Genomic DNA, 19,333 nt, shown 5'->3' on the forward strand with positions numbered 1-19,333 from the left:
ACTATGTTCTCTCAAGTTCCACAGATCATAATTGGACCTGTTTGTATAGCCTGATGGCAGGTGAACTGCATTTCATACCCATATCTGATTTTATATTTGTGTGTGTGTGTGTAGTGGGGGGAATGGGACTTATAAACTGTTTTTTTTGTGTGTGGTTACACATTCAAAGCGGTTTGCATATATACAGGTACTTATTTTGTACCAAGGACAATGGAGGATTAAGCGACTTGCCCAATGTCACAAGGAGCATCACTGGGATTTGATCCCACAACCTCTGGGTGCACAGGCAGCAGCTCTACCACTAGGCCACTCCTCACTTTTTAATTTATAGCTTTCTTCGTGCCTAACTCCAGTCTCAAAATTTGAAATGCACAGTGCTGGCTGGTCTCTGGCACAATCTCTGGCACTCAAATGTGATTTAAACCATGACTAAAACCAAGCAACAAAAGAAGCTAATGCAGTATAAAATGTTTGCTCTCCTGGTGAGAAGAAAGAGGTAGTATATAAATATGGCTTTAGGGATTAGTAATTGCCATCTGGACACAACAACCAAAAATTAGACTGTTAACATATAAAATCTGGACAAATGACAACTCAATTTAGCTATTTTGGTAACATAGCTCCTCAGTTTATTTATTTAAAAATTTATATACCGCATAATAACTGCGGTTTACAAAATTATATGCATACATATTTAAGAAATGATAGACATGTTTCAACAAGACAAACACAAGAAGACATTAACGGTATCATTATTAAAATCTTTAAATTCATCCTACAAGATGGAAACACAAGATCCCATAAAATCATTTACAGGACAGGACAGGAGAGGAAGGCATTAAAGAGAATAGCATTATCACAGGAAAGCACTGACAAATAATTGCGTTTTCAACATTTTCTTAAAGTTCAATCTCCCATCACAGAATCGCAGAATACCAGTCAGCGCATGCCAGAGCTTGTCGCCAGTCACAGACAGCATAGTTGCTCCGATCTTAACATGAGTGACAAACATCTTACCCTCCAAACTCAGATTCATACTATTTTCAGACCTCAAACATTTTCTGGGTTCAAAAAACCCTTTAGTACCATTGGAGAAACGTGATATAAAATTTGCTCTATGATTGAAATAATCTTAAGCTGTACTCTCTGCTGCATAGGTAACCAATGCAATTGTTTCAACACTAGGGTTATGTGAGTCATTCTTCTAGGATACATCAGAGCATCAATTGAGGACAAGGTCACACACCTACTCAATGTTGAGCATTGGAGTTGATGCAGACCCATTTGATGCATCGTCAGTGGAAAAATTATCTACTGCCTCGGAACATCAACTTCCATTTTGACACACACTCCCTGATTCTCCTAGTAGGAAGCACTTCAAGGACTCTGACTAAGATATCTCTCACCACTCAGATGAGAACTTATCAGAGTACTACCACAAAATACAACAATGCAGAACTGGTACAAGAATTCTGTCCAAACAATCAAAAAGTGCCCATTGATAAAACTGACAAAACACTAAGGCCCATATTCTATAAACAGTGCCTTAGGTTAGGCGCCGGTAAGCATCCTATCGGCACCTAACTTAAGTGGTAAAAACCATGAAAACAATTTAAATATCTTTAAAAAAGAGTAGGAACTACAGAGTCACTTTACTATGCCTAACGCCACTGTAGGCGTAGTTAACACTAGAAGTGGCATTAGGCATTGTAAAGCACCTCCATAGACACAATTCACAATTCACCCTGGCCTACACTTTATACGCTTATGGACTCCCTAACCCTAAGGGGAACCAACTTTCATATCTCCCCTACAATCAAAATCCTGGGTGTACCTCTAGACCAGAGGTAGGGAACTCCGGTCCTCGAGAGCCGTATTCCAGTTGGGTTTTCAGGATTTCCCCAATGAATATGCATGAGATCTATTTGCATGCACTGCTTTCAATTCATATTCATTGGGAAAATCCTGAAAACCCGACTGGAATACAGCTTTTGAAGACCGGAGTTCCCTACCCCTGCTCTAGACAGACAACTATCCATGTCAGCCCAGGTGGCCCATGTTGTATGCAAAGGTTCCAACACATTCTGGAAACTTAGATCCATAAGAAAATACTTTGAACTGGCGCCATTCCAACTCCTACTCCAAGCACTAGTTATAAGCATCCTAGACCAGTGGTTCCCAACCCTGTCCTGGAGGACCACCAGGCCAATCGGGTTTTCAGGATAGCCCTAATGAATATACATGAAGCAGATTTGCATGCCTGTCACTTCCATTATATGCAAATCTCTCTCATACATATTCATTAGGGCTAGCCTGAAAACCTAATTGGCCTGGCTGTCCTCCAGGACAGGGTTGGGAACCACTGCCCTAGACTACTGCAATATTTTCTACTTAGCAGGATTACGCAAACACTTCCAGTTTTCAAGGAGCGGTGCAGGGCCGGCTGGGAGCACGAAAATCTCGCTCCTGCATGCTGGCCCAGGTGCACTGCTGGCTACTACATTTACAATCTTCAGGAGGATTTCAGCGCGGGATACACGCTGGATCACCAGGGAACAAGTACGCGAGGGAGGGGGGGTGGTAATAGTTAGTGTCAGCCAGGGCAGGAGACGAGAGGGATTCCTCCTGTCCCGGCCTACCACTAGGTGGTTCAAGTTAAGGGTAATGGTTAATCTGCTGGCTGGGTTAGAGGAGAGTACGGGACAATCAAGCCATTGTGACATCACTGATGAAGTTGGCTCTTTATAGGGGGAAGAGGGTACAGGGAAGGAAGGTGGGACAGTGTTCAGAGCTTGGTAGGGAGGGGAGCTTGGTGCACAGCCTGGTAGGGAATGGGACTGAGTGCAGGACAGGGAGCGAAGGGGGCTTGGTGAAGAACTTAGCAGGGAGGGGGACTGAGTTCAGATCCTGGCAGGGCATGGCACTTGAATATTAAGCCCCCCGTCTTATATTCGAATCAACCATTTTTCCTCCTTTTTGGGGGGAAAAATTGGGGTCTCAGCTTATATTCGGATTGACTTATATTTGAGTATATACGGTGACCACATTCTATCAAAAACTGCATTGGCTGAAAATAGAGGGCTGGGTGTTTTTCAAATTAAGCTGTCTCTTACAAAGCACTGTATAACCTACTGCCAACTACCTTACTATGCAGTTCCTATTTGCTGGACCTGGCTGATTCATACACCATCAATCATGCTTCAGCTTCTCAGTGAAAGGCTTCACTCAGAAACGATTCAACAGGCTCCTATCATACATACCAAGGCACCTCCAGAGACCTAGAATGGAACCAACTGATCAGAGCATCAGCTTCTTACATGCACTTTAGAAAGATTCTAAAAACACCTCTCATCTAAATTCAGCAGTCCTTCCTAGGACTCCTAGGATGTGACCTCCTTTATTAATCACTCCTGCTAAGCTATGTTGTAGCTGTGACATTGGTAATTTCTACCTCTTTGTAAATCTCTACTGTAATTGCTCCTGACAAATTAACTAGCCATATCTACTTCTTTGTAAAGATCTTTCCTTCAATGAACAGGTGTCAGAAATTATGAGAGAGGGTTTTTATACTTTTTGATCCTTACGCTCTATCAGGCATTATTTCGAAGATAAAAATTTTCATACATTAAATCATGCTTTTTTAATTTTGAAAGTTGATTTCTGTAATACAGTATATTTTGGACTATCTAAGTTTAGATTATCTAAGATTAGATTACTTCAAATGTTACAAAATACGGCTATAAAACATTTGGGGCCTAAAAGTGAATTTGATCATGGCACACCGTTATTTCTTATCATTGGTTACCAATACCATATAGGATTCAATTTAAAATCTTAATGATGATGCATAAATCATTTCATCTGCAACAGCCAAGTTATTTAAATTCTTTGACTATTCCATATTCTCCACTACAAACGTTAAGGTAATAGGTGAGTGAACCAAATGGGAATGTACTCATTCAAAGGCTTTCTTTTATTTGGCACCAAGTTTATGGAACCAGCTTCTGAGTCAGATTTGGTTAGAAATGAATTTTAAGGTTTTTAAAACACTTTTGAAAGCATATTTATTCAGTTTAGCATTTGGACAGGATATTCCTCAGAATGATCATATTTACTGATCTGTACTGGGTGAGATTTAAGAATTAACCTGCATAAAACTGCAAGTTAAAATTATTAATTTATTTTATTTTTTTTACTTTAGATAGGTCTATTCTTATTTAAAGGAGTTCTTTTTCATTTATTTGATGTACTTTTATTATTGTAAACTGCCATGAACCGTTGTATGCAAGGGCAGTATATCAAATTTTAATAAACACAAACATCTGTTTTTGTACATTCCCACTCTATTACTTGACTAATGGGTTATTTACCTATACTCACCAGAGCTTGTAGGAAGCCTCATCACAGAGTCTTGAGCCCCTCGCCTCTTACCTCAGGACTGCCCCCAGGTAAGTTTCTTTCCTACAAGCCAGACTGTAGGAGCTTGTCTTTTTTGCTTGTGTTTATTTTCTTTAAATTCAGTCCTTTCAATCGCGTTTTCAGCCCTTTTGCTGCAGAGGTTCCCCGTGGGGATAGCTTTGACTGCAGTAGATCACAGACTTTATGCTAAGTCTGCTTCTAGGGGGTTGGCTGCCTGGCAGTGCACCCTCTGGACAGCCTGCACTTCAGATCAGAGCTCGGGGACCATTCCCTTGGGAGCTTGCTCACCCCAGGTTTGACCACTGCATGACTCCATGGAGGTTTTCTCAGAATTAGGGCTGACTGGGTTCCTCCACCAGACATGTCCGCGGTGTGTCTGAGGGTGGCAGAGGTCCCCAGCTATGGGTGTCAGGCTGGGGGGGAGGGCAGTCAGAAGACCAGCAGTTCTGTTTGCTTGCTTGTTGAGGCAGTTTCAGCTTCTCTTCCTGCAGTTTCAGGCAGCACATGGTACAGTGAGTAAAAGGCTGACAGCCTGAATCAGCGATTTTGTGGGGTCTTAAAAAGTGTGTGTTAGAAGGTTTGGGAGTGCACTCTAGCCCGCCCTCCCCTAAAAAAAAAAAAATCACAAAATCACCATTTTTTGAGAGTTTCCTTTGATTTTCCAATGCTAATTTGTACTAAAAATAGCACCTGTGGTGGCCATCTTGGATTTTCATGATCTATTTGCAATGTCCTCTTTGGAGATGTAATTGAGGAGGTAGCAGATATGATACAAAAGCAGACAGCTACTCCTGTATAGGACACAGAAAAGGAGAGAGGTACGGGGATACTCCCTGAAAAACAAGATTAATCTGCTCATATTACAAACTCTATCACAATCAGAAACAATCTGGACAGTGTAGCAAACAGTATAAACCTGAAACTGCAACAATAAGTAGACACAGTCTGCACTAAGTGTGGAGCACCTGGCCAGAGACCCCCAAGGCAACTTCTCTCCCCAGGAGGGGGGGGGGGGAGTCCTGAAGGATGTTCATAACCATAGAGTGGATTTTATCCTCAAGCACCTTTTTGACTTGGTGGTCACCAGAAATAAAGCGGCGATGGCCTCCTCCTTTGTGGCTAGGTCTCCATTCTAAGCTACGCCATAATTGTGATCCGAGATATCGACTTCCTGGTTTTGGAAGTGGACTACATAGCAGATGTCCCATATGACATGCTGTAGAACAGGGGTCTCAAAGTCCCTCCTTGAGGGTCGCAATCCAGTCGGGTTTTCAGGATTTCCCCAATGAATATGCATGAAATCTATGTGCATGCACTGCTTTCAATGCATATTCATTGGGGAAATCCTGAAAACCCAACTGGATTGCGGCCCTCAAGGAGGAACTTTGAGAATCCCTGCTGTAGAACTTCTGAAAGCATTCGGCTTATTGCATTTTGGCGTGTAGGATGCCGTGGATCCAGTAGTGGCCCAGCGACTTGTACTTAAAGGTAACTTTGAGCAAGTTGCCTCTTCAGGGGCAACTTCTGTTTGGCAAAGGTCTGGATGACCTCATAGCCAGTGTGCAGGACCACAGGCTTAAGTCTTTGCCTGTTAATAGGCCCTGGCCCTCCAGGAGTTTAAGGCGCCCTACCTTTCGTCTCTCCAGGCTTTCCCATCTGGGGCCTCCTCTGGGCAGCACTCTTCTCCAGCTGCCAAACCAAGTCTCAGAGGCTCCCAACATCAGCCGTCCACAGGGAGCCATTCTGTGGCACCTGCTAAGAAGCAATTCTGATGCCAGGTCTATGGCTGCCCTCCCATGGATCGGGAGATGGCACTCGGCCTTCCTGGCAGAATGGCAGGCTATCACCTCGTTCCGCTGGGTCCTGGAGGTTCTCTGGGATGGCTACAACCTGGACTTTCATTGTCCCCTGGCAGATTATTTTCTGGATTTTCCTGCAGGAAGGTCAAAAAAGGTGGCTTGGGTGGAGGGTCATGATCCACAGATTGCTGGACATCGCCACCATAGACCCCATTCCAGAGCAAGACTCAGGCTCTGTGAGATATTCAATATACTTCATCATTCCAAAGAGAGGCTCCAAAGACTGGAGGCCGATACTGGACCTCAAGGCAGTCGTGGTGCTGAGTTCCTCACTTCAGAATGGAGACAGTATATTAAGTGATTGCCTTGGTGGCTCCAGGGGAGTTTCTTGGCTCCATGGATCTAACGGAGGCATATCTCCATATTTCCATCCTTCTAGACCACAGGAAGTACCTGAGGTTTCACATTCTGCAGCAGTTATATCAGTTTGTGGCACTGCCCTTTGGGTTGGCAACGGCACCCCAGACTTTCACCAAGGTGATGATGGTGGTAGCAGCCCATCTATGGACCCTAAGAGTTCTGGTTCACCTATATCTGGACAACTAGCTGACCAGGACTCCATCAGAGTCCGAGGGGTGTCAGGCAGTTCTTCAAGTCATTCAGTTGCTGCTGCGCTGGGCTGGGTATTCAGCTTCAAGAAGAGTCACCTTCAGTAAGGCTGTTCTTATGTACCTGGGGATTTGCTTCCACATGGGTCAGAACAAGGTGTTCCTCCCAGTGTCGGGTCAGGAGAGGTTGTGCCAGGTAGTCAGGGATTTCCTGGCCAATCCGGTTCTGATGACCTAGCAGTATCTCCAGGTTCAGGGGACCATGATGGAGACAATCGATGTGGTTCCTTGGGCAAGGGCCCATTTACGCCCACTGCAGGATGCCCTGATTTAGCACTAGAGTCTGCCAAGAAATGTTCTGCATGCCCCACTGCTGTGGATGACAATGGCTCACAGCAGGTTGGCTGGTGGCTATGCCTTCTCTCTCTCTATCTAGGGGTCTTCCCCTATTGATTTTCGAGTGGATTATCCTGATGTTGGATGCAAGTCTGAGGTTGGGTTGCTGTTTGTATGGGCATTCCTGTTCAGGGCCAGTGGGCCTGGAACTTCGGGCAGTTCAACTGGCTTTCCTCCATTTTGAGGGTTGTGTCTGCCATTGGGCCGCCAGTGTCTTCTCAGACAATACCAAAGCAGTGGTTTATATCAATTGCCAAGGGAGTACTAGAGGGTCTCCCTGAGCGTGGAGGTTCAGCTCCTCTTCTGATGGGCGGAGAGACATCTCATTGTGCTGTCAGCTGCACATGTGGCCAGAGTGGACAACATCCAGGCGGATTATCTCAGTCATCAGACTTGACCCTGGGGAGTGGGAGGACTGAGAGGGTATCAAATGCAGACTAGAGAAGTGTCATAGGAGAAGACAGCTTCATTGACAGTCTTATATGACACAGAAGTTTAATGGGATTAGATAGTGGTGGAGAGCATGTCAAGGTCAATAGCCTCAAAGTTCCTAAACATATAGGTAGTTGTTGACTGGGTCTGGAGGGGGGGGATGGTGATGAGTTGTGAATATTAAAAGATGTTCAGAGAGGGAAAGAGCCAAAGTGCAGAATTTGGTGGTAGAGCAGTTGAAGACAAGGTCAAGGCAGTGGCCATTCTGGTAAGTAGGAGTTTTGGAAAACAGCTGGAGATTGTAGGAGGAAGTTAGAGCGAGAAACCTGGAAGTGTAGGAGTCAGAGGGGTTATCAGCATGGATGTTGAAGTCACCAGGATGAGGGAATTGAGATGAAGGTTTGAGAAAGATGAAGAAGGGGGTTGGTAAATGATTACTACTCTGAGAGGTAGAGGAGTGAGTAGACAGATGAAGTGAACTTCAAAGGAAGGAGAGCAGCGAGACTGAGGCGGAAGAAGGGGTTGATATCTACACAATGGCAAGAGTTAACAGCCAACACCACGTCCACAACCAACTGAGTGAGGTATATGTGAGAAAAGGTAGCCTCCATGATATAGGCAGCAGATGAAGCAGAGTCTTCAGGGCAGATCCATAAGAACATAAGGGTCTCAATTAGTGCTAGCAGGTGGAGAGTTCAAAAGATAGAGGTCATGGATGAAGGTAAGCTTGTTGAAGACAGGACGGGCATTCCACAGGGCATATGAGAGGATGGGGAGGTGAGAACAAAAATAAGATTGGTTATATTGTGGTAGGGTAAGGACTGATTGGGAGGACCTGTATTGGGATTGATGTCCCCAGCAAAGAGCAAGAAAAAGAGTAAGAATACAGATGAGTGTGTGAGAGGCATGGTGGGGGTGATTGTGCCACAGTCAAGATGTACACAGGTGGAGTGGAGATGGCTGAATGAGAGGGAGAAAGTGTTGAAGCTTTAGTTCTGGGAAGTGGGTGGAGGACAAAAGGGAGGGTGAGGTGATGAAATCAAAAAGTGAGTGAGGTGGGGGAGGGGGTTAAGTGGTTTGAGGTGAAGAGAGAGACTGGGAAAAGTTAGTATTAAGAGGAAGAGTTGGTGGACAGGAGTCATGGGGGGAGGGGAGGAGTAGGCACTAGGCACCTCCTTAATGGACTATGAGATTTATCTGGGATATGGGCGAGTTTCCTAGGCCTAGATTGGTGAGACAAGTCAGACTCATGAGGCTTGTGAGACAGTGGTGGTGTGGTCAAAATTCCCTGAGAGCAAATGTTGTAAAATGAAGGTGAGAAGTAGCTTGGTAAAGTAGACTTAATGGGGAGAGTTCATGCGTGACAGGCATAGTTATGTGAGCACCGAGGTAAAAAGGTAAGGTTAAAAAATGGGTAAAATAAATCTGCTCGAATCCTAAGAAGAGAAGGAATTAAGGTCCAGGTTCACTACGTTGACCGATCATCTCCTGACCGGTTTGTGACCCTGACCCGATTCACTAACCTTCTGGCCGATCCTGTCTGCACCCGGTCCAATCAGCACATGCAAATGAGGGGAAATGCATGCATAAGTAGGAAGGCAGCGATTTACTAAACCAATGAAGGAACACCGATTGGCCTGGCTGATCCAAACATGAATGACTGCGGAGGACCAGTCGCTCACGTCCTTGCCGACTGTCCTGTTCTCTGCTGCCCTGAAATCCCAGCATCAAAAATAAAAAAAGCAATCAAAAGTGCCCTGCTCTCTGCCGCCATGCTCCGTTAGCCCAGTGCAAAGCCAGTAGCATATCAGGGAAGCTAACGCTGGCTGCATGGTTGTAGCAAGGAGGAGTAATGGAAGAAAAGAAGGATTCCCTCTGACGACCGAACTCCATTGCCTGTTCAGAAGCCCCCTTTAAAAACTCTGCAAGCCCGTGCTTTTAACCTGCGCACTACAGTGAAGGGGGATGAGGAGAGCGAGCGCTGCCGGTAACGGTCAGCTGAGCCAGTGGAAAGGGAAGGGGGAGAGCAGCGAGCGCTGCCAGCAGCGCCTGAGAATACCGATGACCGGGCTACAGTGGGGAGGACAGGGAAAGGTAGAGGGGCAGCTGGTGGGACTCCCTCCAGCATATACAGTGTACCTTGGAATCTGAATTTAATCCATTCTAGAACCCCGTTTGAGTTCCAAAACATTCAAGTTCCAAGACAGTTTTTCCCATTGAAAATAATAGAAACTGGATTAATCCATTCCTTGGTCCCACAGACAGCAAGATTGGGACGCCCACCAGCAGAGACAGCAAGATTGGGATCCCCACTGGCAGACAGCAAAATTGGCAACGGCAACTGCAAGCGGTGCTCAGCCCAAAGCTTCCCTCCCAGGTGGAAACAGGAAGCTGCGTCAGAGGAGAAGCTTTGGGCTGAGCACTGCTTGCAGTTCGGATTCCAAAGCAGCATTTGGATTCCGGAGCAAAAATTAAGAAAAAAAAAAAAGTGCGGATTCCAAGTGGTTCAAGTTCTGGGGCTGTTCGGATTCTGAGGTACTATTGTATCTTCAATTTCTTTTAACCCCAATGCTGAACAAGCAGAACCTGCATATTCAGGGAAGCCAGGACATCAATCACATGCACAAACCATCTACAGACAAAGAAGATGGTCTGCGCGTGCATCAGGATCGCTCTGCAGTGATCTGTGAGGTCGCTGTGGGGAATGCCTCCGATTGCATTAATTTGCATGAGGCGGCTTGGTGAATCGATTGCCCTGGAAGACTCGGCCACGCATGGCCCAGCAAAGGTAACCTTAGTGAATCTAGCCCTAAGTCAATTATAAACTTTTAAGCACCTTTTTTAAATGATGAAATAAGGGCTGAAAGGAGGTGAGCAGGTCACAGGTCAGTGTTGAAGCAAACTTAGAGAAACAGAGGAAATCTTGGCAATTTGTTTTTTAATGGTGGAATTAGGGCTGAAAGGAGGGACACTGGGAGATAATGAGCAGGTCATAGATTTGTGTTGAAGCAAACAGAGAGACAGAGGAAATCTTGGCAATTGGGCAGAGAGGGAAAAGTATATTAATTTAGTGAGGTAAAAGATAATCACTGCGGAAACAGAGGAGGAACCTCACTCTGAACTTTAACTCCTTGACTTTGAGGCACCACCAAACAAATGCATTAAGGTACCTTTGTATAGGGTCATGAAATAATTTTTATTTAAAAACTGGGAGAATCCTGTCAGTTCAGGTAACACCTGAAAAGATAGATAATATATAGAATTCAAAAGTGACCAGGTTTTGACAAAACTCAACTTCATCATCTTCCATTAGTTGTGGAATTTATCCTCAAACAATCATGCAGCTCATGATCTTATGCTTCTGCTTCTCCAGGCAGAGAAGCCAGGACATTGAACTCTTGGCAAATTCATTTTCCAATCATCTATGTTAATTGACAGAATTATGGATGTCCATTTATTTTAAGTCCTTATTTAAGCTGTCAGAGTTTGAGGAATTCCTCCCTCTAGACAAACCAAAATGATTCCAGCAATTATCTATGAACGTGGTCACTATAAATATATGGCTAGATGAACTTTCAGTGCATTTGATGTTTCTTCTTGCAGATCTGCAGTGACAATTGCATTACATCACTTGGTTTGGCTTAGAGTACCTGATCTGGAAACATCAGTTCAAAAACGCCTTTCCAATATTCCTTTTAAGGGCAATGTCCTCTTTGGAGATGGAATTGAGGAGGTAGCAGATATGATACAAAAGCAGACAGCTACTCCTGTATAGGACACAGAAAAGGAGAGGGGTACGGGGATACTCCCCGAAAAACAAGATTAATCTGCTCATATTACAAACTATCACAATCGGAAACAAACTGGACAGTGTAGCAAACAGTATAAACCTGAAACTGCAACAATAAGTAGACACAGTCTGCACTAAGTATGGAGCACCTGGCCAGAGACCCCCAAGGCAACATGCACCACAGGGTCAAGATGGCTTGGCAAGGAACCAAAAGTCCAGCTTACCAGTACTGATCAAGGCAACCAATTGGCGAATCAGCAACTCCCAGGGTGGGTTCCAGGAATAATGTGTGGATTTACAAGAAAGAAGATTAGCAAAGAACCTAATCTTTCATTCTTGTACAATCCCACTCTATTCCTGGACAAGTGGGACATAACAGAGCAGTCACTCAAAGTTAGGGTGGAACTGATGAGCATGCTGCCAAAACTGAAGATTCAAAAACAGAATCCTGCTTGGCCACCACATCAATCCGGTAAAACATAAAAGCATGTAAGGAGAACAAGGGGGGCAGCCCTGCAAATCTCTATAGGGGAAACTGCCAACAGCTCTACCTTCTAGGAAGCAACACACCTCGAGTGGAGTGAGCCCTTACAAAAAGAGAAGGCAGTTTTCCGTCTCCAATATAGGCAGAAGAAACAGTGACGTGGATCCATCTGGAAATGGTGACTTTCGATGCCGGTCTGCCCTGACATGCTGCACCCACCAGCATGAACAGATGATCAGACAAACAAAACTCGTTTGTGACCTCTCAGGACCTCAGTAAAACCCTGTGCACATCCAGCAAGTTCAAAACCCTGTCATGCTTGCTTGATCCCAAGGGTGCAATGGTAGGCAACTGCACCTTCCAATTGATATGGAACTAGGGACCACCTTTGGAAGAAAAGAGGGAACAGTGCGCAAGCCCATCCTGGAGCCTGTAATGCAAAGAAAAAGAATTCTGCACTACAAAGCTTGAAGCTCAGGAACTCTGCGGGCCGGCATAATGGCCACCAGAAGACAGTCTTAATGGTGGTATTCAACAAGGGAGCCTGGCCCAATGATTCATAGGGTGGACTACCAAGTGACCCGAGAACCAGACTGATAATCTAAGTTGTACATGGCTGATACAGTGACGGGCAATGCAGCAGCACGCCCTTCAGAAACCTGACAACATCCGGATGAGTGGCCAGTGAGCCCCTCAGGGATCTAGGATCGAGGCAAGAAAGTCCAGCAATCTGAACTCACAAGGAGCTGACGGCATGGTTTCTCTCTCCCAGTGAGTAGATACATTTACACTGTACTGGTATCAGCCATTATTGAAGCTTCTAGGAAACCTTAGTAACATAGTAACATAGTAGATGACGGCAGATAAAGACCCGAATGGTCCATCCAGTCTGCCCAACCTGATTCAATTTAAAAAAATTTTATTTTATTTTATTTTTTTTAATTTTTCTTTAATTTTGCTATTTCTGGGCAAGAATCCAAAGCTTTACCCAGTACTGTGCTTGGGTTCCAACTGCCAAAATCTCTGTTAAGACTTACTCCAGCCCATCTACACCCTCCCAGCCATTGAAGCCCTCCCCTGCCCATCCTTCACCAAACGGCCATACACCGACACAGACTGTGCAAGTCTGCCCAGTAACTGGCCTAGTTCAATATTTAATATTATTTTCTGATTCTAAATCTTCTGTGTTCATCCCACGCTTCTTTGAACTCAGTCACAGTTTTACTCTCCACCACCTCTCTCGGGAGTGCATTCCAGGCATCCACTACCCTCTCCGTAAAGTAGAATTTCCTAACATTGCCCCTGAATCTACCACCCCTCAACCTCAAATTATGTCCTCTGGTTTTACCATTTTCCTTTCTCTGGAAAAGATTTTGTTCTACGTTAATACCCTTCAAGTATTTGAACGTCTGAATCATATCTCCCCTGTCTCTCCTTTCATCTAGGGTATACATATTCAGGGCTTCCAGTCTCTCCTCATACATCTTCTGGCGCAAGCCTCCTATCATTTTCGTCGCCCTCCTCTGGACCGCCTCAAGTCTTCTTACGTCTTTCGCCAGATATGGTCTCCAAAACTGAACACAATACTCCAAGTGGGGCCTCACCAATGACCTGTACAGGGGCATCAACATCTTCTTCCTTCTACTGACTACGCCTCTCTTTATACAGCCCAGCATCCTTCTGGTAGCAGCCACTGCCTTGTCACACTGTTTTTTCGCCTTTAGATCTTCGGACACTATCACCCCAAGGTCCCTCTCCCCGTCCGTGCATATCAGCTTCTCTCCTCCCAGCATATACGGTTCCTTCCTATTATTAATCCCCAAATGCATTACTCTGCATTTCTTTGCATTGAATTTTAGTTGCCAGGCATTAGACCATTCCTCTAACTTTTGCAGATCCTTTTTCATATTTTCCACTCCCTCTTCGGTGTCTACTCTGTTACAAATCTTGGTATCATCTGCAAAAAGGCACACTTTTCCTTCTAACCCTTCAGCAATGTCACTCACAAACATATTGAACAGGATTGGCCCCAGCACCGAACCCTGAGGGACTCCACTAGTCACCTTTCCTTCCTTCGAGCGACTTCCATTAACCACCACCCTCTGGCGTCTGTCCGACAGCCAGTTTCTGACCCAGTTCACCACTTTGGGTCCTAACTTCAGCACTTCAAGTTTGTTCAACAGTCTCCTATGAGGAACTGTATCAAAGGCTTTGCTGAAATCCAAGTAAATTACATCTAGCATATGTCCTCGATCCAGCTCTCTGGTCATCCAATCAAAAAATTCAATCAGGTTCGTTTGGCACGATTTACCTTTTGTAAAGCCATGTTGCCTCGGATCCTGTAACCCATTAGATTCAAGGAAGTACACTATCCTTTCTTTCAGCAACACTTCCATTATTTTTCCAACAACTGAAGTGAGGCTCACCGGCCTGTAGTTTCCTGCTTCATCCCTGTGACCACTTTTATGAATAGGGACCACATCCGCTCTCCTCCAATCCCCAGGAATCACTCCCGTCTCCAGAGATTTGTTGAACAAATCTTTAATAGGACTCGCCAGAACCTCTCTGAGCTCCCTTAGTAACCTGGGATGGATCCCGTCTGGTTCCATCGCTTTGTCCACCTTCAGTTTTTCAAGTTGCTCATAAACACCCTCCTCTGTGAACGGCGCAGAATCTACTCCATTTTCTCGTGTAACTTTGCCAGACAATCTTGGTCCTTCTCCAGGATTTTCTTCTGTGAACACAGAACAGAAGTATTTGTTTAGCACATTTGCTTTCTCCTCATCACTCTCCACATATTTGTTCCCAGCATCTTTTAGCCTAGCAATTCCATTTTTTATCTTCCTCCTTTCACTAATATATCTGAAAAAATTTTTATCTCCCTTTTTACATTTTTAGCCATTTGTTCTTCCGCCTGTGCCTTCGCCAAACGTATCTCTCTCTTGGCTTCTTTCAGTTTCACCCTGTAATCCTTTCTGCTCTCCTCTTCATGGGTTTTTTTATATTTCATGAACGCCAACTCTTTCGCCTTTATTTTCTCAGCCACTAGGTTGGAGAACCATATCGGCTTCTTTTTTCTCTTGTTTTTATTGATTTTCTTCACATAAAGGTCCGTAGCCATTTTTATCGCTCCTTTCAGCTTAGACCACTGTCTTTCCACTTCTCTTATGTCCTCCCATCCTAACAGCTCTTTCTTCAGGTACTTTCCCATTGCATTAAAGTCTGTACGTTTGAAATCTAGGACTTTAAGTATCGTGCGGCCGCTCTTCACTTTAGCCGTTATATCAAACCAAACCGTTTGATGATCGCTACTACCCAGGTGAGCACCCACTTGAACATTAGAGATACTCTCTCCATTTGTGAGGACCAGATCCAATATTTCTTTTTCCCTTGTGGGTTCCGTCGCCATTTGTCTGAGCAGAGCCTCTTGAAAGGCATCCACAATCTCCCTACTTCTTTCCGATTCCGCAGACGGAACATTCCAGTCCGCATCCGGCAGGTTGAAATCTCCCAACAGCAGAACCTCCTCTTTCCTTCCAAACTTTTGGATATCCACAATCAGATCCTTATCAATTTGCTGCGATTGAGTCGGAGGTCTGTAGACTACACCCACGTAGATAGAAGTTCCATCTTCTCTTTTCAGAAGCAATCCATATCGCTTCTTCCTCTCCCCAGGTCCCTTGCATTTCGGTCGCTTGGATATTGATCTTTACATAGAGAGCTACTCCTCCACCTTTATGACCATCTCTGTCCTTCCTAAAAAGATTATATCCCGGTATGTTTGCATCCCATCCATGTGATTCACTGTACCATGTCTCTGTGATAGCAACAATATCTAGATCTGCCTCTAATATCAGGGCTTGCAGATCATGAACTTTGTTGCTTAGACTGCGAGCATTTGTGGTCATCGCTTTCCAGCTATTTTTCAGCGATAATCTCCTTTTTCTTATGGATTTTTGTGTCGTTTCACTTTCCGTTGCAATACTAAGAAATGAGTTGCTGATATTGCTTATGTTGCAGCCTTTACTACTATCACATCTTTTCTTTTGCCGGGGGTGGTCTCTATAATTGTCCTTCGTACATACACCACCCCCACCTTCTAGTTTAAATGCCTAGAAAAATATTGTCTAAATTTCTCTGCAAGGTTTCTTTTTCCTGCCGTAGTAATAAGTAGTTAATGAATTAACCAAATGTAATAAAGGTACAATCGTATTCTGTAAAGAACAATCTCAACTAAATGTACGTTGTAGATAGTTAAAGTAGGGGTTCATTCACACAAAAAATCACAAAAACAGGACAGTTGACAAAATCATAAATAAACGGAGAAAAATAAACCTCAGTTGTGGGTCGCCAGGACTACACAAGTACCAAAGCTCACCACCTCATCACGGGTTTATAAAAAAAACTCCGTACAGTTATAAATTACTTTCATACTTCAGCATCTCTTTAGAAGAATAGTTTTCAGAAAATTCTCAAAGGATTTGAAATTCAACGTCCTATAATTTTCTATAAGTAAGTGAGACAGCCCCAAACTAACTATATATATATGGCAATCAGCTACAGCTGTAGATAAATTCTAAACAACGTCTAGAAGCGTGGCTAAACACTTTTGCATCTTAGCGTGTATAAGAGAGTCAAACACTCATCTGAAGAAACATCTTCGTCCCGATAGAAAAGATCTTCTATTTCGCCTGCAAGCAGGCTACTTCAGGGGATTCGTTAACAAAGTTGTCTCCACGCTGTCAGCTGTGTAACGGGCGGCCTGTCTCTCTCAAAATGGCCCTCATAATAATAAGTAGCCTCATAGTAATAAGTAGCCCATCAGTGCAATATAGCTTCTTGTCCTTCCATGTATTTCCCCATCCTCCTATGTACCTGAAGCCTTCTTGATGACACCAGGCTCTGAGCCATCTATTAAAGTCCTCTGTGTTTTTCACTCTTTGCTCTCCCTTTCCATATGCAGGCAGTATTTCAGAAAAAGCTAAAGTCTTTACAAAAGGTTTCACGCCCTCACCAAGCTCCCGAAAAGCTTTCTGTGCTGCAAGTGTGGAGTTGTTGGCCAGGTTATTTGTTCCCAGATGGATAACAACATCAGTGTTAAAATCCTTAGTTTCTTCCTTAATTATAGTCAGTATTTGCCTGGAACTCCTGGTAGCTGAGGATCCTGGAAGACATTTCACTATTTTGGTCTCCTCGCCCTGTGTTCCAAGGTTAATGCCTCTGATGATGGAATCCCCCAACAGTAATAGTTTTCTGTTTTTGGCTTTTTTATTTGTACTTAGGGTGCGCTTGTTCTCTTGAGTTACCTTCATTGGTTCCAGTCCCACCTCCCTTCTGTTTTCCTGAGTATCGCAGTGGAGCGAAGGAATTCTGTAGAGGTAATATTAGTGAAGGTGGATGTTTCTGTGTTACATGTCGCAGTCTTCCTGAGCCTACTGTGACCTATTTATTCCTGGGCTGTTTTATTCTTTGAGGTAGAGGTGGTAAGTTGGTATGATTTTGTGGAGTGATGGAAGCTACTTTAATTGTATTCAATTCCTGTTTAAGTTTGCAGAGCTCCTCCTTAATTCTGGCAAGTTGAAGACAGATGGGGCAAGCCTTAAGCCTCCAATAGTATGTCTTGGAATTAAAGCACCACAGTGATTGCATAGAATAAAGGTCATCTTGATTGGTTGTGAAGTGACTTGATTTGAGTAGTCCTGATTATATGGGTCTCTATATATGAATAGTGGTCCCTGGGGTTGGTGGGACTATAAGTCTTACCCTTATTCCTATGAAGGGAAAGAGGAAATAAGATTTAAAAGAGGAAAGAGAAGGGTTTATTTTTTTGTGCTTTTTTTTTTTTTTTTTAGTAAGAAATAGGGATGAGAAGAGAAATTAAGCAGATATAATGCTGAAAACCAGTGAAAAGAGCAGAATATGAAATGCTGAGTAACTTAGCTTTTAGAAGTTCACAGGGCAGCCTTGTTTCAGCAATGTCCCAAAGATAATGCAATTAACCTTAGAAGTAAAACAGAGCCCCTCCCTTCTCCACCTAATCAGCAGAAAACAATGGCTGAATACTAGTAAGACAGAAATATAGGCTCTATACCACCTAAAACACAGTATTTTAAACAAAAATGCAGGTTCTATCAGTGCTACCCTAAAACACAGGATTTATAACAGGATTTTCCCTACTTTAGTCACCCTGAGCCACAGGCACCAGGATTTAATTAGAGTTAACAAAGTCTTACCCTTTTTCCTATGAAGAGGAAGAGGAAATAAGATTTAGCAGAGGAAAGAGAAGGGTTTATTTTTTGTGCTTTTTTTTTTAAGTAAGAAACAGGGATGACAAGAGAAATTAAGCAGATATAATGCTGAAAACCAGTGAAAAGAGCAGAATATGAAATGCTGAGTAACTTAGCTTTTAGAAGTTCACAGGGCAGCCTTGTTTCAGCAATCCACAATCACACAACAGTGTTACCATTTTAAGTGGACTAGATTCACACTCTGGAGTAGCCAACACTTGTTACATTCAGACATGTCCTTTCCCATCAGTCCTGGACTGTCTCCTACACCTCTCCAACTCTGGTCTAAAAACCACTTCAATTACCTTAGTGCTATTAGCGCTTTTCATATACCTCTGGCCAAAAAAATGCTATCTGTCCATCCTTTGATCTCTAGATTTATGGAGGGTCTTTTTCATACCAAACCACCAATCAGCCCTCCGGTTGCTTAGAATCTTAATATTATACTATGAATCCTGACAAAGGACACCAGCGGCCAGTTTTGGGAGCCCTTTCCAGCAGGGCACCTGGCCTCATCTCCACTCCTCCCCCGTTCCAGCAGAGGTGAGATCGAAAGGGAAGCAGGGGAAACTTTTCTCCCTTCAAACTTTTCTCCCTTCAAGCGGCCAGTTTCTCCCTCCAAGCGGCTAGTTTCGGGAGCCCTTTCCAGCAGGGCACCTGGCCTCAACTCCACCCCTCCCCGTTCCAGCAGGGGTGAGAACTAAAGAAAAGCAGCGCTAACGGCGTTCGGTACCAGCGGCCAGTTTCGGGAGCCTTTTCCAGCAGGGCACATGGCCTTATCTCCACCCCTCCCCCGTTCCAGCAGGGGTGAGACCTAAAGAGAAGCAGCGCTAGCGGCACTCGGCACCAGCGGTCAGTTTCGGGAGCCCTTTCCAGCAGAGCACCTGGCCTCATATCCACTCCTCCCCCGTTCCAGCAGAGGTGAGATCGAAAGGGAAGCAGGGGAAACTTTTCTCCCTTCAAGTGGGCTATCGCCAACCGAAAACAGCGGCCACATCGGCGGGTCTCGAGCACCGCTCCACCCCCCCCCCCCCCGAGCCAGCAGGGGAAACTTTCCCCATGTTTAAGTCTAATTGTGAAATCTTTCATCGTTAAGCATAATCGTGAACCCATTCAAC

Source organism: Geotrypetes seraphini, chromosome 1 (genome assembly GCF_902459505.1).
Source record: "Geotrypetes seraphini chromosome 1, aGeoSer1.1, whole genome shotgun sequence".
Classification (NCBI taxonomy): Eukaryota; Metazoa; Chordata; class Amphibia; order Gymnophiona; family Dermophiidae; genus Geotrypetes; species Geotrypetes seraphini.